This window comes from Lepisosteus platostomus, unplaced genomic scaffold, assembly GCF_059453375.1.
Source record: "Lepisosteus platostomus isolate fLepPlt1 unplaced genomic scaffold, fLepPlt1.hap1 Scaffold_112_H1, whole genome shotgun sequence".
In the NCBI taxonomy this organism is placed as follows: domain Eukaryota; kingdom Metazoa; phylum Chordata; class Actinopteri; order Semionotiformes; family Lepisosteidae; genus Lepisosteus; species Lepisosteus platostomus.
The window spans coordinates 754-27,019 of record NW_028291493.1 but is presented as its reverse complement, the minus strand read 5'-3'; the positions used below and the strand labels follow the sequence as shown (position 1 = coordinate 27,019).

The 26,266-nt window shown below is 43.5% G+C and overlaps 5 non-coding genes and 1 pseudogene across 5 annotated transcripts; 4 read left to right on the top strand and 2 right to left on the bottom strand.

Annotated features, from left to right (window-relative positions):
• The first annotated feature begins 221 nt into the window (after nucleotides 1-221).
• LOC148637634 (uncharacterized) lies at nucleotides 222-1,034 on the top strand (annotated as a pseudogene).
• Nucleotides 1,035-9,620: 8,586 nt separating this feature from the next.
• Nucleotides 9,621-9,714, bottom strand: trnai-uau (transfer RNA isoleucine (anticodon UAU)). The gene is made up of 2 exons: nucleotides 9,677-9,714; nucleotides 9,621-9,656 (listed from the first exon to the last, which is right to left on the bottom strand). It is a non-coding gene; the product is annotated as a tRNA-Ile (tRNA).
• Nucleotides 9,715-16,560: 6,846 nt separating this feature from the next.
• Nucleotides 16,561-16,632, bottom strand: trnat-cgu (transfer RNA threonine (anticodon CGU)). Its single transcript has one exon. It is a non-coding gene; the product is annotated as a tRNA-Thr (tRNA).
• A 4,093-nt stretch (nucleotides 16,633-20,725) lies between these two features.
• Nucleotides 20,726-20,797, top strand: trnaa-cgc (transfer RNA alanine (anticodon CGC)). Its single transcript has one exon. It is a non-coding gene; the product is annotated as a tRNA-Ala (tRNA).
• A 1,201-nt stretch (nucleotides 20,798-21,998) lies between these two features.
• Nucleotides 21,999-22,071, top strand: trnak-uuu (transfer RNA lysine (anticodon UUU)). The gene has a single exon. It is a non-coding gene; the product is annotated as a tRNA-Lys (tRNA).
• Nucleotides 22,072-24,466: 2,395 nt separating this feature from the next.
• On the top strand, nucleotides 24,467-24,538 carry trnat-cgu (transfer RNA threonine (anticodon CGU)). Its single transcript has one exon. It is a non-coding gene; the product is annotated as a tRNA-Thr (tRNA).
• The last annotated feature ends 1,728 nt before the right edge of the window (nucleotides 24,539-26,266 follow it).

Below are 26,266 nucleotides of genomic sequence, written 5' to 3'. Positions count from 1 at the left end.
TGCATCGGCCACCGTGGGGGCAATCTGGTCCGGGAGGGCATAGGCCTCCGGCCACTTCGTGAAATAGTCCATTGCTACCAGGACATAGCGGTTTCTGGCCTCGGCCCAAAACGTCCACCCACACCCGCCCCATAGGAGCCCCTACCTGGTGTTGTTGGAGAGGGGACCTTTCTGCGCCATGCACACCGCTCCACGTCCCGGTGGCAAAGACCCCAATAAAAATGGCCTCGGAGACGCTACTCGTCTACTGTTTTTTTACAGCCGAAATGCCCCACGCCCGGCTGGCCGTGCACCGCTCTGAGCACAGCCGCGCGGAGCGACTGTGGCACCACCAGCTGTCACCGTATCTCGCCACTGGAGGGTACCCGCCACCCCTGGCGCAGCACCCCGTCCTTTACCTCCAAGGCCTCCCACAGGGCGCAGAGGGACTCGACGGACTTTGGGTGTGGGGCAAGCTCCTCTTGCATAGGCCGCACTCCTGCTGCCTTCCAGCGGAGCACCGGCCCCACGTCAGGTTCAGCTGCCTGACGCTGCGCCAGGTCTGGCAGGCCCACCCCCAGCGGCCCCTCCAGGGCAATGGCCGCGGTGCTCGCCTCTGCCACGGTGCGGACAGCCTCCTCACGCTGCTCCTGCCGGGCGCAGTGGTGGCGTTCCGCGGCCTCGCAGGGGTGCCGCGAGAGAGCGTCGGCATTGAGATGGTGAGACCCCGCACGGTTCACAACAGTGAAGTCATATTCCTGCAGGACCTCTATCCATCGCACCATCTGCCCCTCCGGCTCCTTAAAGTGGAGCAGCCAAGTGAGGGATGCATGGTCGGTCCTCAGCTGGAACCGGGTCCCGAACAGGTACGGCCTGAAGTGGCGGACCGCTGCCATCACCACCAGCAGCTCGTGACGGGTCACGCAGTAGTTCCGTTCAGCCCTAGTCAAAGCCCGACTATAGTAGGCAACTACAAGCTCTCCATCTGGCCTCTCCTGCGCCAACACCGCACCCACCTCCGAGTTACTCGCGTCAGTATCTAGGACATACGGTAACCGCGAGTCGGGGTAGGCCAGCATGTAAGCTTCACCTAACCAGCCGAACGCTATCTCACAGCCTGAGTCCCAGTCGAAACGGCAGCCCTTGCGATGCTGGCAAAGTCCCGGACGAACTTCCAGTAATACGAAGCCAACCCCAGAAAGCTGCGCAGCTCTGCAACGTCGCGGGGAGTCAGCCAACCCCTCACTGCAGCGACCTTACCTGGGTCTGTAGCCACCCATCGCGGTCCAACAACATGTCCCAGGAAGGTCACCTCCCGCCGCAGGAGCTCGCACTTGCGGGGGTTGAGCCTCAGGCCAGCACGGTTCTGGAACTGGAGGTTCGTCAAGGCCTGGAACCAGCAAATCGTCCAGATACAGCACACACTGGTTCCACGGGACCGATGCCAGCACCCTCTCCATCAGCCTCTCGAAAGTCGCCGGGGCATTGCACAGGCCAAAAGGCATGACAGTAAACTGCCAGAGGCCCTGGGGAGAAGAAGCCAGAGGGAGCTGAACCAGGTCGACCCAGTGATGTAGTCCAAGGCATCGTCTATCCTCGGCAAGGGGTGGGAGTCTTTCCGGGTGACCTCATTCTGCTTGCAGTACTTAACGCAGAACTTCCATGAGCTGTCTTTTTTTCGGACCAGTACAGCTGGCGCAGACCACAGGCTCACGGAGGGCTCAGTCACTTTTGCTGCGGGTGCAGTCCTCATCTATCGCCGCAAAGAGATCCTCGTTTTGGGTGAGTAGCGCCTGGAGCCACTGCCGCTGGTCCCAATCGAGGCCCTTGCATCTTCGCTGGTAGAGGTCCTCAACGGTGCGCCTAGCTTCCACGCAACGCTTGGCCCCCGCCACTGCCGCCTTGTCTGGCCCCCCGGGTGACTCAGGGGCAGGATCTGGCACGCTCTCTCTCCAGCTCGCAGGCCCAATCCGCCCCAGTGACTGCCGCCGCAGCTGCCACCACTGCCTCTTTTTCTCCTGGCTCCAGCAAGCCCGCGTCCCTCGGCCTTCGCCGGGCCTGCCCTCTACCAGGTGAAGTCGCTCCCCCTGCCACACCAACTCCTGCCGGCTCAAGTCCAAACTGGCCCCCACTCACTGCAGTAGGTCCAGCCCCAGGATGCAGTCCTCCTGGATGGGTGGGAGGTGGCGCACCGTCACTGAACCTAGACGGAAGGCAAGCACCTGTTTCCCCCTGACTGCAGCAAACTGTCCCGTCACGGTCCTTAGCCGCAGGCCGGAGGCCTCCCATCCTGGGGGGGTGGTGCCCTCGGTGTTGGGGAGGACGCCCGGCCGGAGTAGGGTTACCGATGAACCGGTGTCGAGCAGGGCCAGGCAGGGTTGGTCCTCGATTTGGCAGTGGAGCTACAGGCCCTGGCTACAGCCAACTCGCCCCACGGTGGCGTGAGGGGCGCCGGTCTTAACAGCGCTCTCCGGAGTGGGGGTTGAGGTGTTCAAGAGCGGGCAGCCATTCCCGCGCTGAGCCGCCTTGTTCTAGTTTCCCGACGCCGATCGAGGAGTGCGAGGTTCGGGTGCCCAGCAGTACCGGGCTCGGTGTCCCCTCTTCCCGCAGCGGTCGCAAAACAGCATGCGGGGCTGTTCCGTGGCGGTTGCTGCACGGGCTGGCTTCTCTTCCCCCTTGCTGGACTCCTCCGTCGCTGCCTCGGTCTGCTGGCAGGGCGCTTTGCGTCTGCTGGTGCTTCCAGCCACCCCGAACACGGCCTCAGCCCGTGTAGCAAGGGCAAAGGCCTGCTCCAGCAATACCGGCGCATCCAGCTGCACATGGCGCCGCAGCTCCTCGTGTGAGAGGGCCTTGAGAAAGGCCTGGAGAGCCATCTCCCGCTGCGCCTCCCGGGGAAAAGTTGGGTATCCTCGGCGGGCGAGGAACAAGACATCCGCGGCGACCGGGCCCAGTCGCTCTCCTGGTCAGCGGCGCCGCAGGGCCAGCCTCTCCCGCATCAAGTCCGGCGCCTCCTCCACACCGAAGCGCAGCTGGAGAGCTGCTGCCAGCGCCGTGTATTTGCCTCAGTCCTCCTCCGGGACATCCAGGAGCACCTGGCAGGCCGCTCCTTCCAGCGCCGCCGCCAGGTGGCCGGCCACCTCCGCCCGGCACCAGCTGTTCGTCCGGGCCGCGAGCTGGAACTGCGCCTCGTAGGTTTCCCAAGGCGCTGCCCCGTCGTAGCGACCGGTTTGCACCCGCGCTGATGGGTGTGGGAATCGCTGGTCAGCTCCGGCAGGGAGGGTATCTTCTCTTTGGGGCATCCACTGGGCGGGAGTAGCAGGCAGTCGCCCCAATTCTACCGGCAGGACCACTACTGGATAGCCCTGGTAAGGGCTGTGGCCACCTGTCGCACCCAGGAGTTGCTCAGACTCCCTATGTGCGCTGCCGATGGGTTCTGTCTCTTTTAGAGTCAGACAGCACTTGACAGAATCGGCTAATGTCTGCCAAGATTTGTCCATCCTGCCCACTTCTGACACCAATGTAGCATTTACAGGTTTTTCTCAGAACAAAGGACCAGTGGAGACGCATTTAACAAACCAAGCAATAGCTTTATTCTTTAACAACCACAAAACCAAACACAGCATATACATGCACATGAGGAGACTGACAGAACACGTACACATCTTTAGGGTGGTAATTACCTAACAACACACTATACTTTTACAGGACTACACAGGCCACTAGAACTACTAGGACATTATTTACACAGGTAGGATCAGCCACTGGTCATCGTGCTGACCCTCAGACTCTCCCCGGCTACAACTCCCAGCATGCCCAGCGGTACTATGCACGCCTAGGGGCGCTTCCTCCTCACCACCAGGCGAGGGCGTTACAATATATTTATATTTTTTCTCTGGTTCTCAGCAGTATCATTGGGCTGAACTCCAGTTAAATGCTTGGCTTAGAAAGATCAAAAGTGAGCGAGGGAAGATGGGTGGAGATTAATGGAAGTTATAAAAGCAATGGGTTGGCTCTGCTTAAGCTTCATTCAGACCTTATTAGGGCAAACACTATGGGTCAATTGCATCGAACTGAAAGTAGCATACTAACAGGAGTTCAACCTGTGCTTAGAACGCAGATGCCGTCTAAACTTGTGCTCCACCTTAAGTCCAATTGCAACAAACTTTGCTGCTGTGCTTAGTACGCAGTGCCGAGCTAAACCTGTTCTCAATTGCAATGAAAACAAAGTAACAACTGCAGCACTCCAGAGTAACTAAAGTAGCGGACTAATTTAAATTATGTCTTCATATGGCTTAGTACCGTACTCGGTGTAACGCAGGATTGCATTAGAAGGCTCCCAAATATAGTGGAAATAATCTGTTGCTTGGAAATGTATTGGAATATTAATTAAAATTGCTTTACACTCATACCATATTTATTAATAATGAAGTTTATTAATGTGTGTATTTACAGAAGTGTCATTTACTATTTATGTTTAATGTCAATCATTACTAGTAGCTGTGAGTTTTAAGATATGCTAGGGAGTGAAGAGAACAGAACAGAGCAAATGGTTATATAAATGGAGTGGGAGCCCTTAATATGTTCTATAAAATTTGGGAGTCAACTGAATAGATTTGCTAAGTATTTTATTGTGATGGGTCTCTGTATTTGTGGTTATCAGTGGAAAGCAGGGATAATAAAGAAATGGGTGGCACCCAAGCACATGTTAAAGAAAAAAACTTGGCTTCTTAAAAGTGATTATGATAGCCACAGGACAGAAGAGACAGTGCACTGTGGTCCAATAATGACTGTGTTGAAACAGCCAGAGTGTGCTGCATGCCATGGAGATGGAAAAGATAGCTCATCCCAGTCAATCGCAAGGTTGTGTAGGACTGCACATGACCTGATGATGAAGGTGCTGGCTCTTGATGGACTGGTATACAAACCAAATGACAGCCAAGCAAAGCGTTAGTTGTTTTACAATTCCGAAAGATTGTTCAAAGTGGCTTCTTGCATTTTTATGACTCTTGTTACAGTGCTTCTCTTGTAATGTTGTAGGATTGTGCACAGGTGTCAGAAGATATAGTCATAAAGAATAACCACAGGCAAAACAACATGCCAGCTTGCTCTTCCCTACTTTGAAAGGAAGATATTGGAACTGATTAAAGAACTTAACTTGAAATGTAAGCTCCTGCTGACACAGGAGAGAGAGTTCTGAAAAGTAAGCACAAGGCACACTGTGAATAAATAAATGTATTAATTTAAAAAAAGAAATACTGAGAAGGTCAGAGGAACAATAATTGTTGTATTTATTTGCTCAGGTAGTTTTATAAGTTTAACTTTCAGTAAAGTTCTGTTAAAAATAAAACTGGTCATTAGTTGGCGTCTTTTGTAATGATTTAGCAATAGTGACATGTCGGCTTGTTCGACTGGAGTGTTAAACAAAATTAATACAGTAGCGTCCTGTCTCAAGTGTACAGCTGCAGTTCTCGTTTGTTTCGTGACTAATTGCAATTGCATTAGTCTGTGTAAAAAAAGACTTCTGCAGCTCCAGTGGTGTGATCGAACTCATGCTGAGATTGAGTTCAAGCCTCACCTGGAGCAGTGTGGCCTATATTTTCAACTATTTAAACTAACTGACCAGTTTAGGTCCTGTTAAGTATTTGCTGGAGATCAGGTCTAAATTAACATGAAAGGAACAAGTAAAGGTTTGTTCCTTGTCAGACCTGAAGAAGGCTCCAAAGCTCAAACGTTGTTTGCTTCTCTTTTCAGCATGGAATAAAATTTTACTTGTTCCTATGCAGTCCACACATGCTGACACAGCTCCCTACTTAAATTACCATCAGCAATGGACCTCCAGCAGACCTATACACAAATATATGAGAGAGGTCTACTGAAACGAGAGGAGCACGATGGAGTACCGAAGACTTGAAAAAGCACTCACTTTTCTGTGTTTTTGTTGTTACCCAGATTTGTTTTTAATGTTCTTTTTCTCTTTGTTTTGAAGTTGTTTTGTTTTTTTTTTCTTTTTTGTAGGTGTTAGACTACTACAGGGATTTACCTAGGTTCTATTAAGACTTCTTTTATCAAAACATATTTTATTAATAAAAGCGTGATTTCTTAATAATCAACTTTAATGTTATCTTTATTAGTAGCTGTATTACAGGTAATGCATGCACAGCCTTTATTATGCTATAGTGAATTTTCAGGTATCCCATGGAGGGAAGAGAACTGAAATTAAAGAAATACTTATTTAAAGGGGTCTTAAAGTCTTAAAAGTGTTCTGTCACATCTGGGTGTTAATTGAATAGATTTGTTGTATTATTTCATATGATTTGACTCTACACTTGTGTTTCTCAGGAGACAGCAGTAATATTGGGGATTTGCGGGTACAGATAATAAATTATACTATACAAGTGTAGAGGTTTGATGGGTTTACTGAGACAATTATTAATTGTAGCAGTAATCACGAGGTTGTTCGTTGTGGTTTTTAGAAAATCAATCGTCAGAACAACTAACAACGCACACACACGGGTTCAATACACGAGATACATTTATTCATATAAATTGTGCACCAAACATATACTAGTCTGCCTGGATACGAGCAGCAGACATTACTGTGAGGGTTATCAATATACAAAGTATATAATCTCGAAGAGATGCAAACAAAAAGAGATACACAACAGAGAATATATGTCAATATATATCGTTCGGTTACCAAATCGCTAATCAGTGTTATTACCCACTGTTACTCTAAACTCGGAAGTAAATACATTACTCATGAATTAAATTGATAACAACTTGTGTTGAGGTACAATTGAATTCTCGAGACGCAATGTAGAACATGGGGTTTACTTATCCACTGTGTATGGATTTGGAATTTCCTGGCACGAACACCAAACCAGCTGACAGGCTCCGTTGCAGCCTCGGTCCCAGCGGTTGTCCAATGGGCGTTGTCCCGGCGTCCTCTGGCTACTGGCCAACCAGTCGAGGTGCAGCTCGGAGTAGGACGGGCGGAGGAATCTGACTGTGGCGCGCAGGGCAGTCGTTGCTCCGAGGGGATCTACCAGCAGTCCGGCTGGCTAGTAGAAAGTCTCTATGCACTATGCACTCTATGCAGTGTGACGGCTAGTCCTCACAAGTCACTCTTTTGCCCAGGAAGAAGCTGGTTCGTTCCCGGTCCAGCGCTGCTTCTGAATAAGCTATTCAGGTTGTCGACGAGGGTCCAACTGTGGGCTGCCGTTGATCAAGCGGAGCGTTCACGTTGGTAGAATTCTGAGTACGTACGGGATCCTCGGCCCCGCGCTTAGAATAAAGTCCAAGTCCCTTTGCAGACAACAGCCTTTGTCACGTGATTGTCTCTGAGGATGCGCGAAAATGGCCAAGGAGAGCCCTGATCTGAGCTTGCGCTCCCTTTTTGACCAAGACACAGATGTGTTCTGATTGGTTGAGAGTTTGGCGGGCATTGGAGACCCACATGGTGTTACCACACCCTGCCAGTCTCTAATTGGTTGATCAAGGTGAGATACGAGTCACATACTCCTGACACTTAGGAATGCAGTCCAGATGTCCATTTGGCACTCCCTAGACAGATAGGCGCCAATGGATGACCATTGATCATGATAGCCAGGCTTATCTAAGTGCATCCCCATTTGGGAGCTGTCCCTTATCAAAAGAAAACATCTTAAATCAGCCTGCATGAATACTTTCTCTGTGGCTGAACCACAGAGATGGAGAGTGAGATGGGGCCTCATTAAGGAAAGCACAGCAATGCTTAATTCTGTCTTATTACCAAGCATTGCTGCTACAACTGCTTAAATTCAAACTAAACAGGACTATGGGAATGAGATTTGATTTCGAACTGGGTTTTAAATAAATAGGACCGCTGCACTACATTGTGCTTTATGTAAGACAAAAGGTGGGCTTCCTGTGTTTTCGATAACTCAGTTGTAAGAGCGGAGGAATATAGTGGAAACAGCTGGGAACTCTTTGTTCTCTGGTTTGAATTTGGCTGGAAGAAAGGTGTTTTTTATGTTCTTTAAAATTTGTCGTTCACTTAGTTGTCTTATTTTCTAGGCTTGTAGACTCCTCACTCTTCCTAAAAGAAAGTGCTGCAGATAAAGATACAGTAGTTGTCGGAAGTTTGTTCAGTGGTAGAGCACATACAGGCTGTATGTGGTTGTTTTCAATCGCCGGCGTCTCCACTCTGGATTTCTTCCTAAGCACGATATCTTTCCTTACTTGTGTGTGAATTTCAGCGCGACACATAAACCCTTTGTCTGTTTTATAAAGATTATATTTTAAATCAGTTAAAACAAAGAAGTACCTATTACATACACGTAGAAAACACTTGTATCTAATTTGAAAATTTGGGCAATGTATTACTAGTAGTGGAGCTGAGCTCACAGAAGAGCAGTTGATATTGTTAAACCACGTATTATTTTTAAATGACGCTACTAAGCACTGACACGGTGTTAGTGCAGTCCTACCCAAGCTTTCTATCGACTGGATGAGTCTCCTGTTCCATCTCCAATTCTTTCCGCACATTTTGCCTGTTTCACCACCATTATCATTAGACTATAGCCACTAATACGAGATTACTGTTCTGAAAGACTGTCTTAAATAATAATGTTGAAAAGGGTAATGATAAGAGTTTTTTTTCATTAAGGTAACCATACATTTGCCTGTATAGTACAACTTATTATCTGTATCCGCAAATCCCCAATATTAATGCTGTCTCCTGAGAAACACAAGTGTAGAGTCAAATAATATTACAACAAATCTATTCAATTAACACCCCTATGTGACAGAACACATTTAAGACTTACACCCCTTTTAAATATGTATTTCCTTCATTTCAGTTCTCTCCCCGGGATATCTGAAAATTCATTATAGTATAATAAAGTCTGTGCATGCATTACCTGTAATACAGCTACTAATAAAGATAACATTAAAGTTGATTATTAAGATATTACACTTTTATTAATAAAATAAGTATTGATAAAATTCCTTGTGAATAATTGTAGAGTCTGGAAAGCAATTGTTCATTACTTAATGACGATATTATTTCCACTACATTCAGGACAGTTCCAATGTAATCTATTGTTCCACTTCGTCTGCTTAGTCTCCTACTTTAGTAACATCTAATGGGAAGCAGCTGTTATTTTAGGTTTGTTGCAATTGAGAACAGGTTTGCTACAGAGCTGCTGACAAATTTCAGCAGCCAGTTTGTTGCAACTGACCCGTTGTAGCTACCAATCAGAAAAAAAACCAAACGCAACAACTTCAAAAGAAAAAGAACATTAAAAACAAATCTGGGGAACAACATAAACACAGAATCTAATGCGAGAGCTTTATCAAGTCTTCAGTGCTCCTCTTGTCTCAGTAGACCTCTCTCATATATTTGTGTACAGGTCAACTGGAGGTACACAGCTGATAGAAATTTAAGTAGGGAGCTGCATCACAGCATGCGTGGGCTGCAAATGGAAAAGTATAGGTTTATTCCATGCTGAAAATGGAAGTAAACACAACGTTTCAGCTGTGGAGCCTTCTTTGATTGTGACTCGAAATAAATCTTTACCTGTTCGTTTGATGTTAATTTATCTCCATCAAATACCTAACAGTATCTAAACTCGACAGTTGCTCTCAGTAGCTAAAGACACTGCTCCAGGTGAGGCTTGAACTCACAACCTCGGCATGACTCCGCTGTGCACTGCTGTATAAGTACCGCACGCTGACCGATTGCACCACTGGAGCTGTGCAAGTCGTGCTCCTCATACAGACTGACGCTGCAGAAACACAGGGTGAAAACGGTTTCGGTTGTGGATCCATCTATACATGGGGAACACTAAAATAGCAAGGAAAATACAAGAAAAGAAACTGAAAGAATTGTGCTAACAGCAAAGGGGAACTGAGGGAGGTGGTCAGACAAGTAAATCAGCCTGGCAGATTATTTGTATCGACATTTTTTGTGTCAATCAGCAAACAGATTTCTCTTCATGTGCCTTAAACTGTGCAGTTTGTATCTTCGCTGTAGATAGGTTTCTTCAGAAGTCCAGTAAACTGACAATAATGGAGAACTAGCTGACGCACCCCGTCGTGAAGACCCTCTGTAAGGTGATTACACGTTTCAATTTCAAGTCGCCTCCTTTACACTTAATTGCAGCCCCGAAACTGAGAGAAAGCATGAGAAATGGCTTCAGTTTCAATGTGAAAGTGCAGTACAGGCTCGATGGCTTCACATCTCCCATCAATCAAATAAAATTGCAGTAAAGCGATCTAAATATGACTCTTAAGTACTGGGAAAGATGATTATTTTGAGCGTGCCTCCAAGGGTCTGCTACGAGGCTTAAGTTGGCTTCTTATTCGCCAGCTTCTTATGCGTGTTTTTCGTTCCACCTTAAATGGTGCTGCTGTGATGTTATGTCGCCTTTCGCCTGTAGATGGCTCTCTTCGATCAGTACTAATCCGGCTGGAATACTGTAGACATCTTCACTGAAAAGGAATATCCAAATAAATAGCGACTGTCCAAATTATATTTTTGTATGGAATATATTTCAGAAAATCGCAAACCAATTTTAAAAACTCACCACAACACGGACTTACACTGGGAAAAGGTAACTGCACTTTCTGCTTATTGCTACGGCCTTCCCCCCGATTATGAAAATGTCTCACAGTTCTGACACCGCCGTGTGAAAGACAATGTAACAGACTATCAAAATCCTGAAGTACAAGAAATTTTAATGCACCAGTTTTTTAAATATGACCCTCTGATCCTGGCATGTCAGTATACATTTCGAAAAAGTATGGCACCAATCGCACGAATTGCAATGGCACAAATTGTTGAGAATATCACTGACCTTGCCGATATTTGCAGGGGATACGAATGTTTTGCACATGTTGAACTACAACACGTAAAAATTGAGCTTCTTAGTCAATATCATCGGGAATGTCCAATAATGACGAACATCAGTAGCTTCAAGGAAACTTTGACTCGCACATGGAGTTTTATCTTCAAATGGAGGGTGGGAGAATTTATTTGTACTCTCGTTGCTCATTAGCTAAACTATTTTAAAAATATGACACAGATTTGTTCGAGAAACTTGTAATCGCCTTAAAGAGAGTCTTCTTGAAGATGTGCACCAGCTAGCTCTCCACTGTCAATTGACAGGACTTTAGGAGAAACTGTTCTCATACAACCAACATACAAATTACACATCTTAAGGAACATGAAGAGAAATCCGTGTACTAAATAACATAAAATTGTCACTGTAAATTATCACCAAGCTGTTTCATGTGTCTGACCACCTCTTTCCTACTTTGCAGCGAGCACAAATCTTTCTGTTTCTTCATCGCAATTTTACTCTTTCCCCCATGTGGAGATAGATCCACAGCTGAAACTTTAGGTCAGTTCCTGTTACTCTGTCCGATTGAAAGAGCTGTATTAAAGGCACTCCCATCTCTGCAGGAAAGTTATTGCTGCTCTCAACACAATATACTGCAGCCAAATATAGCGATACTGTCACTGCCTGTGGGCCACGTGTTCCTGCTGGCAGTCTATTATGTCATGTTCATCCACACCCAGAAACATTACTTCATCGCTATTTTACTGTCCCCCATGTGGAGATGGATCCACAGCCGAAACTTTAGGTCAGTTCCTGTTACTCTGTCCGATTGAAAGAGCTGTATTAAAGGCACTCCCATCTCTGCAGGAAAGTTAATGCTGCTCTCAACACAATAGACTGCAGCCAAATATAGCGAAACTGTCACTGCCTGTGGGCCACGTGTTCCTGCTGTCAGTCTATAATGTCATGTTCATCCACACCCAGAAACATTACTGCTGGAGCACAAGAGTTATATAGGCGCAGTCCATAGAGCAAGAATCTCTTAATCTCAGAACTGTGGGTTCAGCCCCCACATTGGGTCCCTCTGTGTCAATTTCATCCCCCCAATCCTCCTAGCATGACCTGATGGCGTAACAGTGATACCCAGTACCCAGCGTAATTCAGCTTTCTTTCCACTTGATTCAGATTTTGATCTGAAATCATCAGCCGAACAAGAGTTTGTCTAAATCGAGGGAGATCTGCTCACAAGCAAGTATTAAACACTTCAGCATTTTCTGTTCGAATACCACACTTTGTCAAAACACTGCCGCTTCTTAAGCTAATAAGTAACGGTTTTTGAGCACGCATTGTATTGTTAATGCTTATATTAAAAAAGCATAAATTCACATAGTGAAATTTGGACTGAACAAAGTAGTCCAGCCCTTTTACAACATTACATACCCACTGATTAAAGCTTAAAACTACAGCAGCAGGAGTAACAATAATGGCAACAACATGTTTGGAGCTCGGCATTTCATTTATTCTGCGGAAACGTATCGGAATGAACTGCCCGAGATAAAAGAGTAATTGCGGCTTCAGATCGTTTTTACAGAGCATTGCGTTGTTCTGTTCATGCTGACTACACGCATTACATTTGTCATTTACTGCAAGTGTTGCTTTTCCAGGTTTTCTGAAATTCCTCGCATTTGAGCCAGCACTAAAATATTCCCAGTGGGCAAAAGACGTATAATATACGTCTATTAAACGTATACCTTAGACGTCTAAATGTGGTCTACAATTCGTCTAGAATGAAATTCTAATATACGTCTAAAGTTATACGTCAATTATACGTCTATGTTTAGACGTTCATTATACATAAATGGTTGGAGTTCTATTATACGGATAAATTTAGAGGACTATTATACATATATGGTTGGAGTTCCGGATAACTTTAGAGGTCTATTATACGGATAACTTTAGAGGACTATTATACGTATATGGTTAGAGGTCTATTATACGTATAACTTTAGACGTCTATTATACGTATATGGTTAGAGGTCTATTATACGTATAACTTTAGACGTCTATTATACGTATATGGTTAGAGGTCTATTATACGGATAACTTTAGACGTCTATTATACGTATATGGTTAGAGGTCTATTATACGGATAACATTAGAGGTCTATTATACATCAAAGATAGATTTTATAGGTGTAGAAACAAGTAAACCAAGCCAATGATTAGGTTTAGAAATTTATTCTGAAAATACACATTCACACCTGAAACATACGTATTTCAAATTATACATTGTATACAATCAATCAACAATCAACATATGGGCAATAATCATAAAAAACACAACTAGTCTTAAACTTCAGCTACAAATTCTGGTAACATGGCAATATACAGTATAGTAATGACAAACACAAAACTAATTACATTAACACACTAACTCAAAACCACATTTTGATTCAAATATACATTTTAAAATGTACAACTTCTATATTTCCAAGAAAAAAAATATTACAATGGAAGTTAAGACGATTTTTGTCCACTATTTGCAAACCCTGTCTAATTGTCCTAACAGTTAGAACCAAAAACCTATTATTTTCAGTGTCCAGATCTCCTGGCCCCCTGCCTTGCATATGCATTCTTCAAGTAACACATTGCGTGCTCCTTTATTTCTTTTTCTGTTGATGTAGGGTGGGACTTCAGCACCGCAGCTAGGAGAAAATTATATAATATTACTTCCCAAATAAATGATGATTAATATCTTCTTTAGTATAATCTAAAAAATGAACGGTTTACTAAGCTCAAAGCTGAAATAAATGTATAAAATTTGGCTTGCATCATAGCAGTTGAGCAATAAAGTAATAATAATAATAATAATAATTATAATAATTGCTAACACTTATATAGCGCTTTTTCTGGACACTCTACTCAAAGCGCTTTACAGGTAATGGGGACTCCCCTCCGCCACCACAAAGTCTGTCCTAATTACCCAAAGTTTGAAAGTACAACATAGAATAAGAATAAGAGAAACGGCAAAACGATTTTGTGTCATCTTCCCCTTTCAAAATATTTTCTGTGCCATTTTTTTGCTTATTCACGTAATATTTTAATCAAAATAATATTAAGAAAGATCTGTATGTATTCAGATAGTATTATTATTGTTCATACTCGTCAAAAGAAGATTGCTGAGATATTTGCAGATATACTTCTACGTTTGAAAAACGTGTCCAAAATGGTGACCAACGAATACTAGCAATGCATTGTGGTATATAACCGGAAAATATGCTGGGTTCGATATTTTCTCAACGTATGCGTTTATTAATGTTGTCGATATTATGGTTGAAATTTAACATTGATAATACATCGCGGCTATGTGCCCCCTGCTATGAGCTGATGTGCAATTTTAACGCATGCAGTTAGTAAGGATCGGTCACTGTTGTATGGTATTATATATAATGACATTATGGAATAGGATGGGGACAGGCCTGGCATCACGGGGGGAGGGGGGAATGTCGCCCCTTCAGTTTTGGGCAAAAAGATTTACCTAACTTAATTTGCGCCCTAAAAAAATAGTTGTACTTTGTCAATGGTCAGACAACACTAAATGACACGAACAGTCACTCAGTCTGTTTGATGGGCAGGAGGGCTATCCGTCCAGGAACTTCACATATCAGTGTCGTTATTGAGTGTCAACATTACGATCCTGTTTGCTCAGGTGGACCGATTCCTTGCAGTAGTTTATCATTATACTTAAAATCGTTATATAACTAGGACTAGTTATAGCAGTCTGTGCTTTCTGTTGGTTTTACAACATTTTTTTCTTAACGATTCAGAACGTCCATGTAGCTGCAAAAATGAACGCTTATGGTACTTTTCGCTCCAGGCAATACAAACCGTGAGAGTGACGAAAAATGTGAAACTGAACTTCATCGCAAATACCAGATTGCTAGTCGTTATCTTCTATCATGAAGCACTAATCAATGGCATAGCTGCGAGATTTCATTTGGGTAGCTGCACCGTACAGCTCCGTTTCAACCGAAATATCACTCCCCCCTCAGAATTTCAGACGCCCCCCTACAGATTTTTCCCCGGGCACCGCGCACTGATGGGGGACGGGGTGTCCAGGAAATGGTATAAACTTTTGTCAAGAAAATAAAAATAGAAACTTTATAGGCACTCAAACATTTTACTGTTTTTTTTCAGGCAGGTGGCAAGACCCCCTCAGCAAAACCCTTGTATGCCAAGCTGTGGGCATTGATTCGTCGAATATACGTATATTTACGGCGAAATTACGTCTATACGTATATATACGTCGCCTCGACGTATAATCAACGTCGAATTGCAACCGTAAAATCGACGACATGAATAAACGCATATATAACGTCGAAAACACATCTAACACAGTGCCTGAGGCTTTTTACTGTATGTATCGTGTGTGCCGCAACTAGGAGTATACGGCACTCTGCACAGTGCACGAAGTAAATTATTTTGGCAGTAATTAATTTACACGTGTATAATAAATATAGTAAATATAATACATTAATTACTGCCAAAATAATTTACTTCGTGCACTGTGCCGTATACTCCTAGTTGTGCCTGTTTTTCTGTCCGTTATGTTCTTGCTAAGCAGTTTCTCCGTTTTCCTCGTACTGTGATTGTCAGCGAGCACAACAAGACTGAAACAGTGTAAAGGCAGGTAAAAAAGACAGGGTAAAACGCCTGATTGTCGGGAGTGGGATTTGAACCCGTGCCTCTATTTGGAGAGTGAAACACAAAGCTTAAAAGACACGAAGCTGTGAATTTGCTGTTTTAAACCGCTCGACTATCCTGAAGAAATAGGTGCTGACTGCAGCAGTCGCATCCGATTTTCCGTAATTTTAGGACGATTGATACGACTGGACTAACACAATTTGTGGCGTTTAGTATGACATGGAAAACGGTACCGGAGCATTCGGGTCCGGACTACTAGACTCAGAAACAGTTTTTACCCCCGCACTATCAAACTATTAAACTCCCAGCCTCTCTCACTCTCTCCTCACCTCTCACCTATGATCTGTACCTCACAGTGCCTTCTTTCTTACCAAAAACCCAAACACACATTGAAAATCTACCTCTACCTTACATGTCAAAAGCTCACTCCCCATCATTTCTATCCCTTTATTTCATTCTTTTGATGCATATTTTTGCACATAACCTGTTACCTTTTTGTTGTTTTGCACGCTGCCTGTTGTTTTTTGGACATCGGCTGTTGTCTCTGTCTTTCTTTTGTTATACAATTGTATTGTTGTTGTGTTTTTTTCTTTGTACTACTTATGTCCGAGAGCTAGCTAAATAGCATTTCGTTATACCATATACCTGTGTATGAGTATAATGACAATAAACTTGGACTTGAACTTGACATAGTCTTGCAGGCAGTATATTATTTTATCGTTTACTCGTTTAAAAAAACACGGTCTTCTCGTTCCTAAGTCAGATTTTTAGTGCTTTCGAACGTTACTTCCAACTTGGACTGACAGCTCACCCGATCTGTTTGTGATCAGACCATGGAGTCGGGGGCTGTACCAAGCGCACGTTCCTTCCCAATGCTAAGGCGATCATTCGGAAGATGGGTGTGAAGAGAAACAAGCTTTGTCGACTAAAAAACAAGGCAGGATATGCAAGAATACTAATCACTGGCGACAGTTATGTTCTCTTACTATTGAGATCCCTACATTGCGAGTTTTTTTAAGACTTTGAAACTAAAGGAAAGCGATGACAAGTGAAACTGGCACGGGTGGGGCTTGAACCCACGCTCTTCGGTTTACGAGACCGACGCCTTACCACTTGGCCTCCGCGCCTTCAAGTAAGCATTTGAATAAGGTTGTTCAAATTATTTTTTTCTGAATCTGGTTTACATCGCCAAATGTAAACCGGAGGCAGCAACAACAATAAAAGGGATACTTGTCCTTAAACTCGGACGTGATGTTCTGCAGACATGTGCACAATGTCCTGTTTTCTTGCAGTGTAGACATTTTGCTGTTCACGCTCCGCATTCATCTGCTTTGTGCGTTATAAGTCCGCACCTGTAACATGTAATGTCAGCCGTCCCCTGTTCTTCTATATCTCTAGCATGACTGCGTCCTGCTGCTCGGCTTTTGTTTGTAAAGTTTGAGCGAGCGCCCCGTTCAGTGTCACTTTGTCACTGTGGTCAGAAAGCATTCTTGATTCTGCTTGAGCTGCTTCATGAATTCTAGCGACTGTAAGAGCTCTTTTTAAAGTCAGCCCTTCCTCCTGCAGCAATTTATAGTCTCTTATGTGCACATTTTTCCACAAGTTGATCTCTTAACATGTCAGTTTCCAATACTCCAAAGTCACAAGATTTAGCCAGTTCTCTTGGTGCAGTCACAAAAGCATCAACAGATTCGTCCTGAGACTAAGTTCTCTGCCTAAATTTTATGCCACGGTGTAAAGGAAGCGTCTAAGGCAGCTACAGTCTTTTTCTCCAGGGCAAAAATCCGCTGCACGGAAGCCCCGATACAGTGCAGTAATGTAGCACGTCTCACGGCATCCTGAGCTTCTGTAGATCCACCGGCTATTTAAAAAACATCTGTACGACTCCATCCATATCTTGTATTCCGTATACAAATCCGGAGCTCCGAGGTTCAGTAGAAGCGGTGGAAAAAGACGGGCATAAGCAAAGCTTCTCGGCGCGGCTGCCATATCTTCCAATGGGCAAGCTAAACGAAAAGTCCGAAAATTCAGAAGTTCGTTTCTACCAGCAAGAGAACTAAAATCTGCAGTGTTCTGCTCGCTTTGAGTCCGTTAACCACTCATCTCTCGTCGCCATAAATGTTGTGTATCTAAATGTAGAGACGTTTTTATATTATTTTAACTATTTTATTAACTACACAGATCACGCCCTTACACCATATATACCTGCCTTCTACTCTCTCGATCTGTTGTCTCGCGATGTCTACTCACTATACTACATTTAGCATGACTTCTTGTTGCAGTTGAGCTCAAAGCTGGAGATGATCTCCATATTCTACCGCACTAACTAGTCCGAAACGTAGTACACAGTACACACTTTTTAAGTGAAGTCAGGTTGTTAAAAAATTTAAACCAGCGCCTTGTCACAGAAACGTACCCCAGTCTCCCGCGCAACAAGCGGGGGTACTCAGCACTATACTAACGAGGAGCGCTTGTCTGCAGCTGAGCGTCAGCTCTGTTTACTGTCAGCAGTCATTTCCTCATTTCAAAAGACTTTTTCACCTGCTCTCAGCTTTTAAAGACAGTCTCAGCTCTTGATAAAGAAAAGCCATGCGTGGGAGACTCCCTCTCTGAAGAAGTTTGCCGTCACCCTGCGAGGGAGAAGAGCCATCAATCACCGAGGCAACCACTGAGACAGTTAACATTAAACACGTGAAATGCGAGATGTTGTGATTTTTTTCCCGCTTAAGGCTTCTATCGTTTCTACTCTAACGAGAAAGACCTCTTTATTAGAAGTGAGATTTTAACAAACGTCTCCAGGGTTAACTGCGACCTGAACGCAACACCTAAGACCACCAGCCATCTTGCCTGTGGTACTAACAATGAAGTATATATTTTATTTCTTTCTACTCGTTGATAAGAAAAAAAAGTGAAATCATGTAATTAGGGATACGCTTTTTTTTTCATGGGGAAAACTAGCCCGAGCAAATGTAAAGTTTAGAGCAGCGCTCAATAAAAATGATCAGAACCCGAAAGCGCTTCTTATGCGGATCAGTATATTCCGATACCCCTGGTTCTGCAGAAGAAATAAGAAAGGCCGAACTCAAAGCACTGTGTTGCCATTACGGGTACTCTGTCTGCTGCTGCTTTAAGATCTACTCACACCGTGTTGCCATTAAGGCTACCTAGTTAAAAAAACGTATCGTCACCTTTTTGAACGTGATTATTAGACACCCATTAAATCTCAACCGAGGTTTCTTGAGAGATCGTTCAGCGAGCGAGTAATAAAAAAACTACTTCGCTTCCATCCTCTGCTGTCACTGTAAACTCGGACGTGATGATGTGCAGTGTGCCTTTCCTCTTGTCGTATTCAAGAGGTCTCACTGTGTGAGCTCCTCACTGCGTGTTCTGTACTCTACTGTGATTTAATTTAGATGATTACGTGGAGTAGAGTGACAAGATCTACTTGAACATTTTCGGTTTGTGAAATGAAACACTAAATACACTACTGTAAATACAAGTAATGGACATTTAAAATAACCACAGTACAGCTAGAAGAGTGAAAGATAAAAGACTATTTAGAATGACATTCACAATAGAATTAAAAACGGCACAGCCGCCCGAACAGGGACTTGAACCCTGGGACCTCAGATTAAAAGGCTGATGCTTCACCGAATGAGCTAGCCGGGCTCTGGAAGAACGCCGACACTGTCGGGATCCTCGCAAGTCATGTGTCTCTTGTGCCGACGAGTAGTCATACCTGACCCGTCTGGAATGACCACTGACAGACTTTATCCAGAAGCGACGGCACTACTCCCAGTAGAATGAGTGAGAAATACAGCATGACATGGGTAGTTAAGGGGCTCCCACAATCCATCTTTCCTCACATTACTGATTTTTTTCAATAGCATTTTGACCTTTTTTCACATTCAGATTTTTTTCACATTTAATAAAATCTTTTAATCAACAACATTAAAAAGAAAACAAGTGGAACATTTTTTGGAACAATAATTAAAAAAAAATATTTCAATGCCTTGGTTGTATACGTGTGCACACCCTTTATAAAGGGAGTTGCAACAGTGCTGAAATGTAAAGAGCATTTCTGTAGAGAAAACAGCATTTTTTCTGCCTCGATGTTAAGCTTAGGGAGCCTGTCTTTTAGAAATTCTATTTCTTAACACCTTGCACAGCCTCCCGGCAGACTAACGAATATTTTTTTGGAGAAATTGGCTCACACACCGGAAGACACTAACGTTTATTTACGTTAGAGTATGTAAAACTCAGGCTTTAACAGATGTTCATGATGTTTCACACGGGGTGTTACCTGTTGTAGTGTTTCAAAAGATGTGTTAGCGGACCACAAATTATCTTGAAAAGATTTGGGTTTGTACTGGCTGGGATTCAAACCCGACTCAATTATTTGGAAGGCGCCTGTACCACCAACGCACTTCCGAGAAGCACCTGCAAATTGTCACAATCCTCTCTCTCACCTACAAAGTTATGGAGACACAGACGTCCAATGAAAACTAATCTTATTCACTCAAGGCTCCACTCTTTTGTTGTGATGTCATTTTAATTAATATTAGCTTTGATAAGGTGTCGTTTTTGCCTCTTAAAGTTAAAGTCTGCTCCTTTCTTCCTGGTATAGAAATAACATGTTCCATCTTTGTTTAAAAACACCACTAAAAGTAAATTATTCAGCTCTAACGCCTGTGTGCATTGACAAGACATCTCAAAAGGACTTATCAAATAAGAACACGATCCTGCTTGTTACCATTCCTGTGGTTGGGGCGTTGTTTCACCCTTTTATTTTCTTCTACAATATTTGCAGACAGGGCTTTATCACTCGAGTTGTACAGAACAAGTGTGCATCGGTCCATGAAAATAATCAGTAGTGCTGTTTTTCTATGCATAGTTTAATCAAGAGCACTTAAAAGATGCAAAAAGCTTTCAAATAAAACAGAATTGAAAGACAGTCGAGTAATGAGGTAGAAAAAAAGCACTCCCCCGTCTGGGAATTAACCACCGTCGCACGTGTGACTGGATACAAAAATCATGGATTAATTTGTGCCCAGTCTCTTGAAGCTTCAATGCGATTATTTTTCCTTCCTTATTTCTTCATTCCAATGCATTTACTCTGTAGTAGAGGAAACGCGAAAGTGGGAAACTGCAGGCATTCTTCGTGTGGTGGATTGTGATCAGTGAGCATCTGGACAAGTCTGTTCCGTTACCGTTTCCATCGGGGATGTAGCTCAGTGGTAGAGCGCATGCTTCGCATGTATGAGGTCCCTGGTTCAATCCCTGGCATCTCCAGGTGCTTTATATTACAGTACTCGCATCGCAATCTTCTGTTGAGTGAGAACTCTTTGGTTGTGTTCAGAGAGAGCCAGGTTTACACAACTAAATGCAGGCACGCTCGACGTGCTGCAGAGTTGCGCTGCTGTTTAAAATGTATCTCATTTAGTTCTGTTAAATCCTAAATTATTTGAACTAATCATTTAGTTCAAATTCAGGAAATCCAGAGATTACTTCACACTTGCCGTGGCTGTTGCAGAAAACACCTCTAGGATTCAGCGAGCGAATCCTCCTTCTGAACTCCGCACTAAACTGAAAGCTTCACGAACTCCTCACTGCGTGTCCTGTACTGTTACAAGTGCTGTCGTGTAGATGTGAAGCACAGCCATAAACACACTTTGAACTTTTGCCGTTTGTTAATGAAAATGCAAAAGAGCATGACAAGTATTGATCGTATAAAATATCCATGGCACAACTCGAGAAAGTACACAACCGTTTATGACCTATAAACTCTCTAAATTGTCTTATAGTTTATGAAATAAAACACTTTCTTAATAATTACTTACTGATAATAGACGATTTATTGAATTTTAACAAAATCACAATTACAAACTTTTTCGGTTAAACTGTTATTCACATACTCTAACGTAAATAAACGTTAGTGTGTTTTGGTGTGTGAGCCAATTTCTCCCAAAAATATTCGTTAGTCTGCCGGGAGGCTGTGCAAGGTGTTAAGAAATAGAATTTCTAAAAGACAGGCTCCCTAAGCTTAACATCAAGGCAGAAAAAATGCTGTTTTCTCCACAGAAATGGTCTTTACATTTCAGCACTGTTGCAACTCCCTTTATAAAGGGTGTGCACACGTATACAACCAAGGCATTGAAAGTTTTTTTTTAATTATTGTTCCAAAAAATGTTCCATTTGTTTTCTTTTTAATGTTGTTGATTAAAAGATTTTATTAAATGTGAAAAAAAATCTGAATGTGAAAAAAGGTCAAAATGCTATTGAAAAAAATCAGTAATGTGAGGAAAGATGGATTGTTGGAGCCCCTTAACTACCCATGTCATGCTGTATTTCTCACTCATTCTACTGGGAGTAGTGCCGTCGCTTCTGGATAAAGTCTGTCAGTGGTCATTCCAGACGGATCCGGTATGACTGCTCTTCGGAACAAGAGACACGTGACTTTCGAGGATCCCGACAGTGTCGACTTTCTTTCAGAGCCCGGATAGCTCAGTCGGTAGAGCATCAGACTTTTAATCTGAGGGTCCAGGGTTCAAGTCCCTGTTCGGGCGGTTGTGCAGTTCTTAAGTCTATTGGGAATGTCATTCTAAATAGTCTTTTATCTTTCACTCTTCTAGCTGTACTGTGGTTATTTTAAATGTCCATTACTTGTATTTACAGTAGTGTATTTAGTGTTTCATTTCACAAACCGAAAATGTTCAAGTAGATCTTGTCACTCTACTCCACGTAATCATCTAAATTAAATCACAGTAGAGTACAGAACACGCAGTGAGGAGCTCACACAGTGAGTACTCTTGAATACGACAAGAGGAAAGGCACACTGCACATCTGCAGAACATCACGTCCGAGTTTACAGTGACAGCAGAGGTTGGAAGCGACGTAGTTTTTTATTACTCGCTCGCTGAACGATCTCTCAAGAAACCTCGGTGGAGATTTAACGGGTGTCTAATAATCACGTTCAAAAAGGTGACGATAAGTTTTTTTTTAACTAGGTAGCCTTAATGGCAACACGGTGTGAGTAGATCTTAAAGCAGCTGCAGACAGAGTACCCGTAATGGCAACACAGTGCTTTGAGTTCGGCTTTTCTTATTTCTTCGGTAGAACCAGTGGTATCGGAATATACTGATCCGGATAAGAAGCGCTTTCGGTTTCTGATCATTTTTATTGAGCGCTGCTATGGTCTTAGGCGTTGCGTTCAGGTCGCAGTTAACCCTGGAGACGTTTGTTAAAATCTCACTTCTAATAAAGAGGTCTTTCTCGTTAGAGTAGAAACGATAGAAGCCTTAAGCGGGAAAAAAATCACAACATCTCGCATTTCACGTGTTTAATGTTAACTGTCTCAGTGGTTGTCTCGGTGATTGATGGCTCTTCTCCCTCGCAGGGTGACGGCAAACTTCTTCAGAGAGGGAGTCTCCTACGCACGGCTTTTCTTTATCAAGAGCTGAGACAACAGAAACAGACTTCCAACTGACATGAATTACTTCTTGAGCGTTTATGACTGTCTTTAAAAGCTGAGAGCAGGTGAAAAAGTCTTTGGAAATGAGGCAATGACTGCTGACAGTAAACAGAGCTGACGCTCAGCTGCAGACAAGCGCTCCTCTTTAGTATAGTGCTGAGTACCCCCGCTTGTTGCGCGGGAGACTGGGTGTACGTTTCTGTGACAGGGCGCTGGTTTAATTTTTTAACAACCTGACTTCACTTAAAAAAGTATGTACTGTGTACTACGTTTCGGACTAGATAGTGCGGTAGAATATGGAGATCATCTCCAGCTTTGAGCTCAACTGCAACAAGAAGTCATGCTAAATGTAGTATAGTGAGTAGACATCGCCAGACAACAGAACGCGAGAGTAGAAGGCAGGAATATATGGTGTAAGGGCGTGATCTGTGTAGTTAATAAAATAGTTAAAATAATATAAAAACGTCTCTTTATTAAGATACACAACATTGAAGGCGACGAGAGATGAGTGCTTGACGGACTCAAAGCGAGTGCAGTGCAGATTTTAGTTCTCTTACTGGTAGAAACGAACTTCTGAATTTTCGGACTTTTCGTGTAGCTTGCGCCGTGGAAGATATGGTAGCCGCGCCGAGAAGCTTTGCTTATGCCCAGCTTTTTCCACCGCTTCTACTGAACCTCGGAGCCCCGGATTTGTATACGGAATACAAGATATGGATGGAGTCGTACATATTTTTTTTAAATAGCCGGTGGATCTACAGAAGCTCAGGATGCCGGGAGACGTGCTACATTACTGCACTGTATCGGGGCTCCCATGCAGCGGATTTTCGCCAACCTCCCTGGAGAAAAAGACTGTAGCTGCTTTAGACGCTTCCTTTACACCGCGGAGAAACGGCATAAATTTAGGCAGAGAACTTAGTCTCAGGACGAATCTGTTGATGCTTTTGTGACTGCACTAAGAGAACTGGCTAAATCTTGTGACTTTGGAGTATTGGAAACTGACATGTTAAGAGATCAACTTGTGGAAAAATGTGCACATAAGAGACTATAAATTGCTGCAGGAGGAAGGGCTGACTTTAAAAGAGCTCTTACAGTCGCTAGAATTCATGAAGCAGCTCAAGCAGAATCAAGAATGCTTTCTGACCACAGTGACAAAGTGACACTGAACGGGGCGCTCGCTCAAACTTTACAAGCAAAAGCCGAGCAGCAGGACGCAGTCATGCTAGAGAAATAGAAGAACAGGGGACGGCTGACATTACATGTTACAGGTGCGGACTAACAATGCACAAAGCAGATGAATGCGGAGCGTGAACAGCAAAATGTCTACACTGCAAGAAAACAGGACATTGTGCACATGTCTGCAGAACATCACGTCCGAGTTTAAGGACAAGTATCCCTTTTATTGTTGTTGCTGCCTCCGGTTTACATTTGGCGATGTAAACCAGATTCAGAAAAAAATAATTTGGACAACCTTATTCCCATGCTTGCTTGAAGGCGCGGTGGCCAAGTGGTAAGGCGTTGGTCTCGTAAACCGAAGAACGTGGGTTCAAACCCCACCCGTGCCAGTTTCACTTGTCATCGCTTTCCTTTAGTTTCAAAGTCTTAAAAAAACTCGCAATGTAGGGATCTCAATAGTAAGAGAACATCACTGTCGCCAGCGATTAGTATTCTTGCATATCCTGCATTGTTTTTTAGTCGACAAAGCTTGTTTCACACCCATCTTCCGAATGATCGCCTCAGCATTGGGAAGGAACGTGCGCTTGGTACAGCCCCCGACTCCATGGTCTGATCACAAACAGATCGGGTGAGCTGTCAGTCCAGGTTGGAAGTAACGTTCGAAAGCACAAAAAATCTGACTTAGAAACGAGAAGACCGTGTTTTTTTTTTAAACGAGTAAACGATGAAATAATATACTGCCTGCAAGACTATGTCAAGTTCAAGTTTAAAGTTCAAGTTTATTGTCATTATACTCATACACAGGTATATGGTATAACGAAATGCTATTTAGCTAGCTCTCGGACATAAGTAGTACAAAGAAAAAAACACAACAACAATACAATTGTATAACAAAAGAAAGACAGAGACAACAGCCGATGTCCAAAAAACAACAGGCAGCGTGCAAAACAACAAAAAGGTAACAGGTTATGTGCAAAAACACGCATCAAAAGAATGAAATAAAGGGATAGAAATGATGGGGAGTGAGCTTTTGACATGTATGGTAGAGGTAGATTTTCAATGTGTGTTTGGGTTTTTGGTAAGAAAGAAGGCACTGTGAGGTTCAGATCATAGGTGAGAGGTGAGGAGTGAGCGAGAGAGGCTGGGAGTTTGATAGTTTGATATTGCGGGGGTAAAAACTGTTTCTGAGTCTAGTAGTCCGGACCCGAATGCTCCGGTACCGTTTTCCATGTCATAATAAACGCCACAAATTGTGTTAGTCCAGTCATATCAATCGTCCTAAAATTACGGAAAATCGGATGGGACTGGTGCAGTCAGCACCTATTTCTTCAGGATAGTCGAGCGGTTTAAAACAGCAAATTCACAGATTCGTGTTTCACTCTCCAAATAGAGGCACGGGTTCAAATCCCACTCCCGAGAATCAGGCGTTTTACCCTGTCTTTTTTACCTGCCTTTACACTGTTTCAGTCTTGTTGTGCTCGCTGACAATCACAGTACGAGGAAAACGGAGAAACTGCTTAGCAAAAACATAACGGACAGAAAAGAGCTTCGTAAACACGTGAATGTGATTAGCAGCAGTAAGGTATGTATTCAAATGTTTAAGGCTGATTTATAACAGCAGCAGAAGATAGGTGCAGCCTTTGTGAGAATTCGCGGGTTTTTATGCTGCTTGGACTTCTTTCAAGCCTATGAAGTGACCCCCGTTTTATTTTCATTTTCAAACTTCAGAACCGAATAACAAAGAGGTTTCATGAGTGACAGCATTCCGTTCCAAATACCGTTTCCACAATGTATTCAGCGACGGGAATGAAATATTTTAGTGCTGGCTCAAATGCGAGGAATTTCAGAAAAACCTGGAAAAGCAACGCTTGCAGTAAATGACAAATGTAATGCGTGTAGTCAGCATGAACAGAACAACGCAATGCTCTGTAAAAAACGATCTGAAGCCGCAATTACTCTTTTATCTCGGGCACTTCATTCCGATACGTTTCCGCAGAATAAATAAAATGCCGAGCTCCAAACATGTTGTTGCCATTATTGTTACTCCTGCTACTGTAGTTTAAAGCTTTAATCAGTGGGTATGTAATGTTGTAAAAGGGCTGGACTACTTTGTTCAG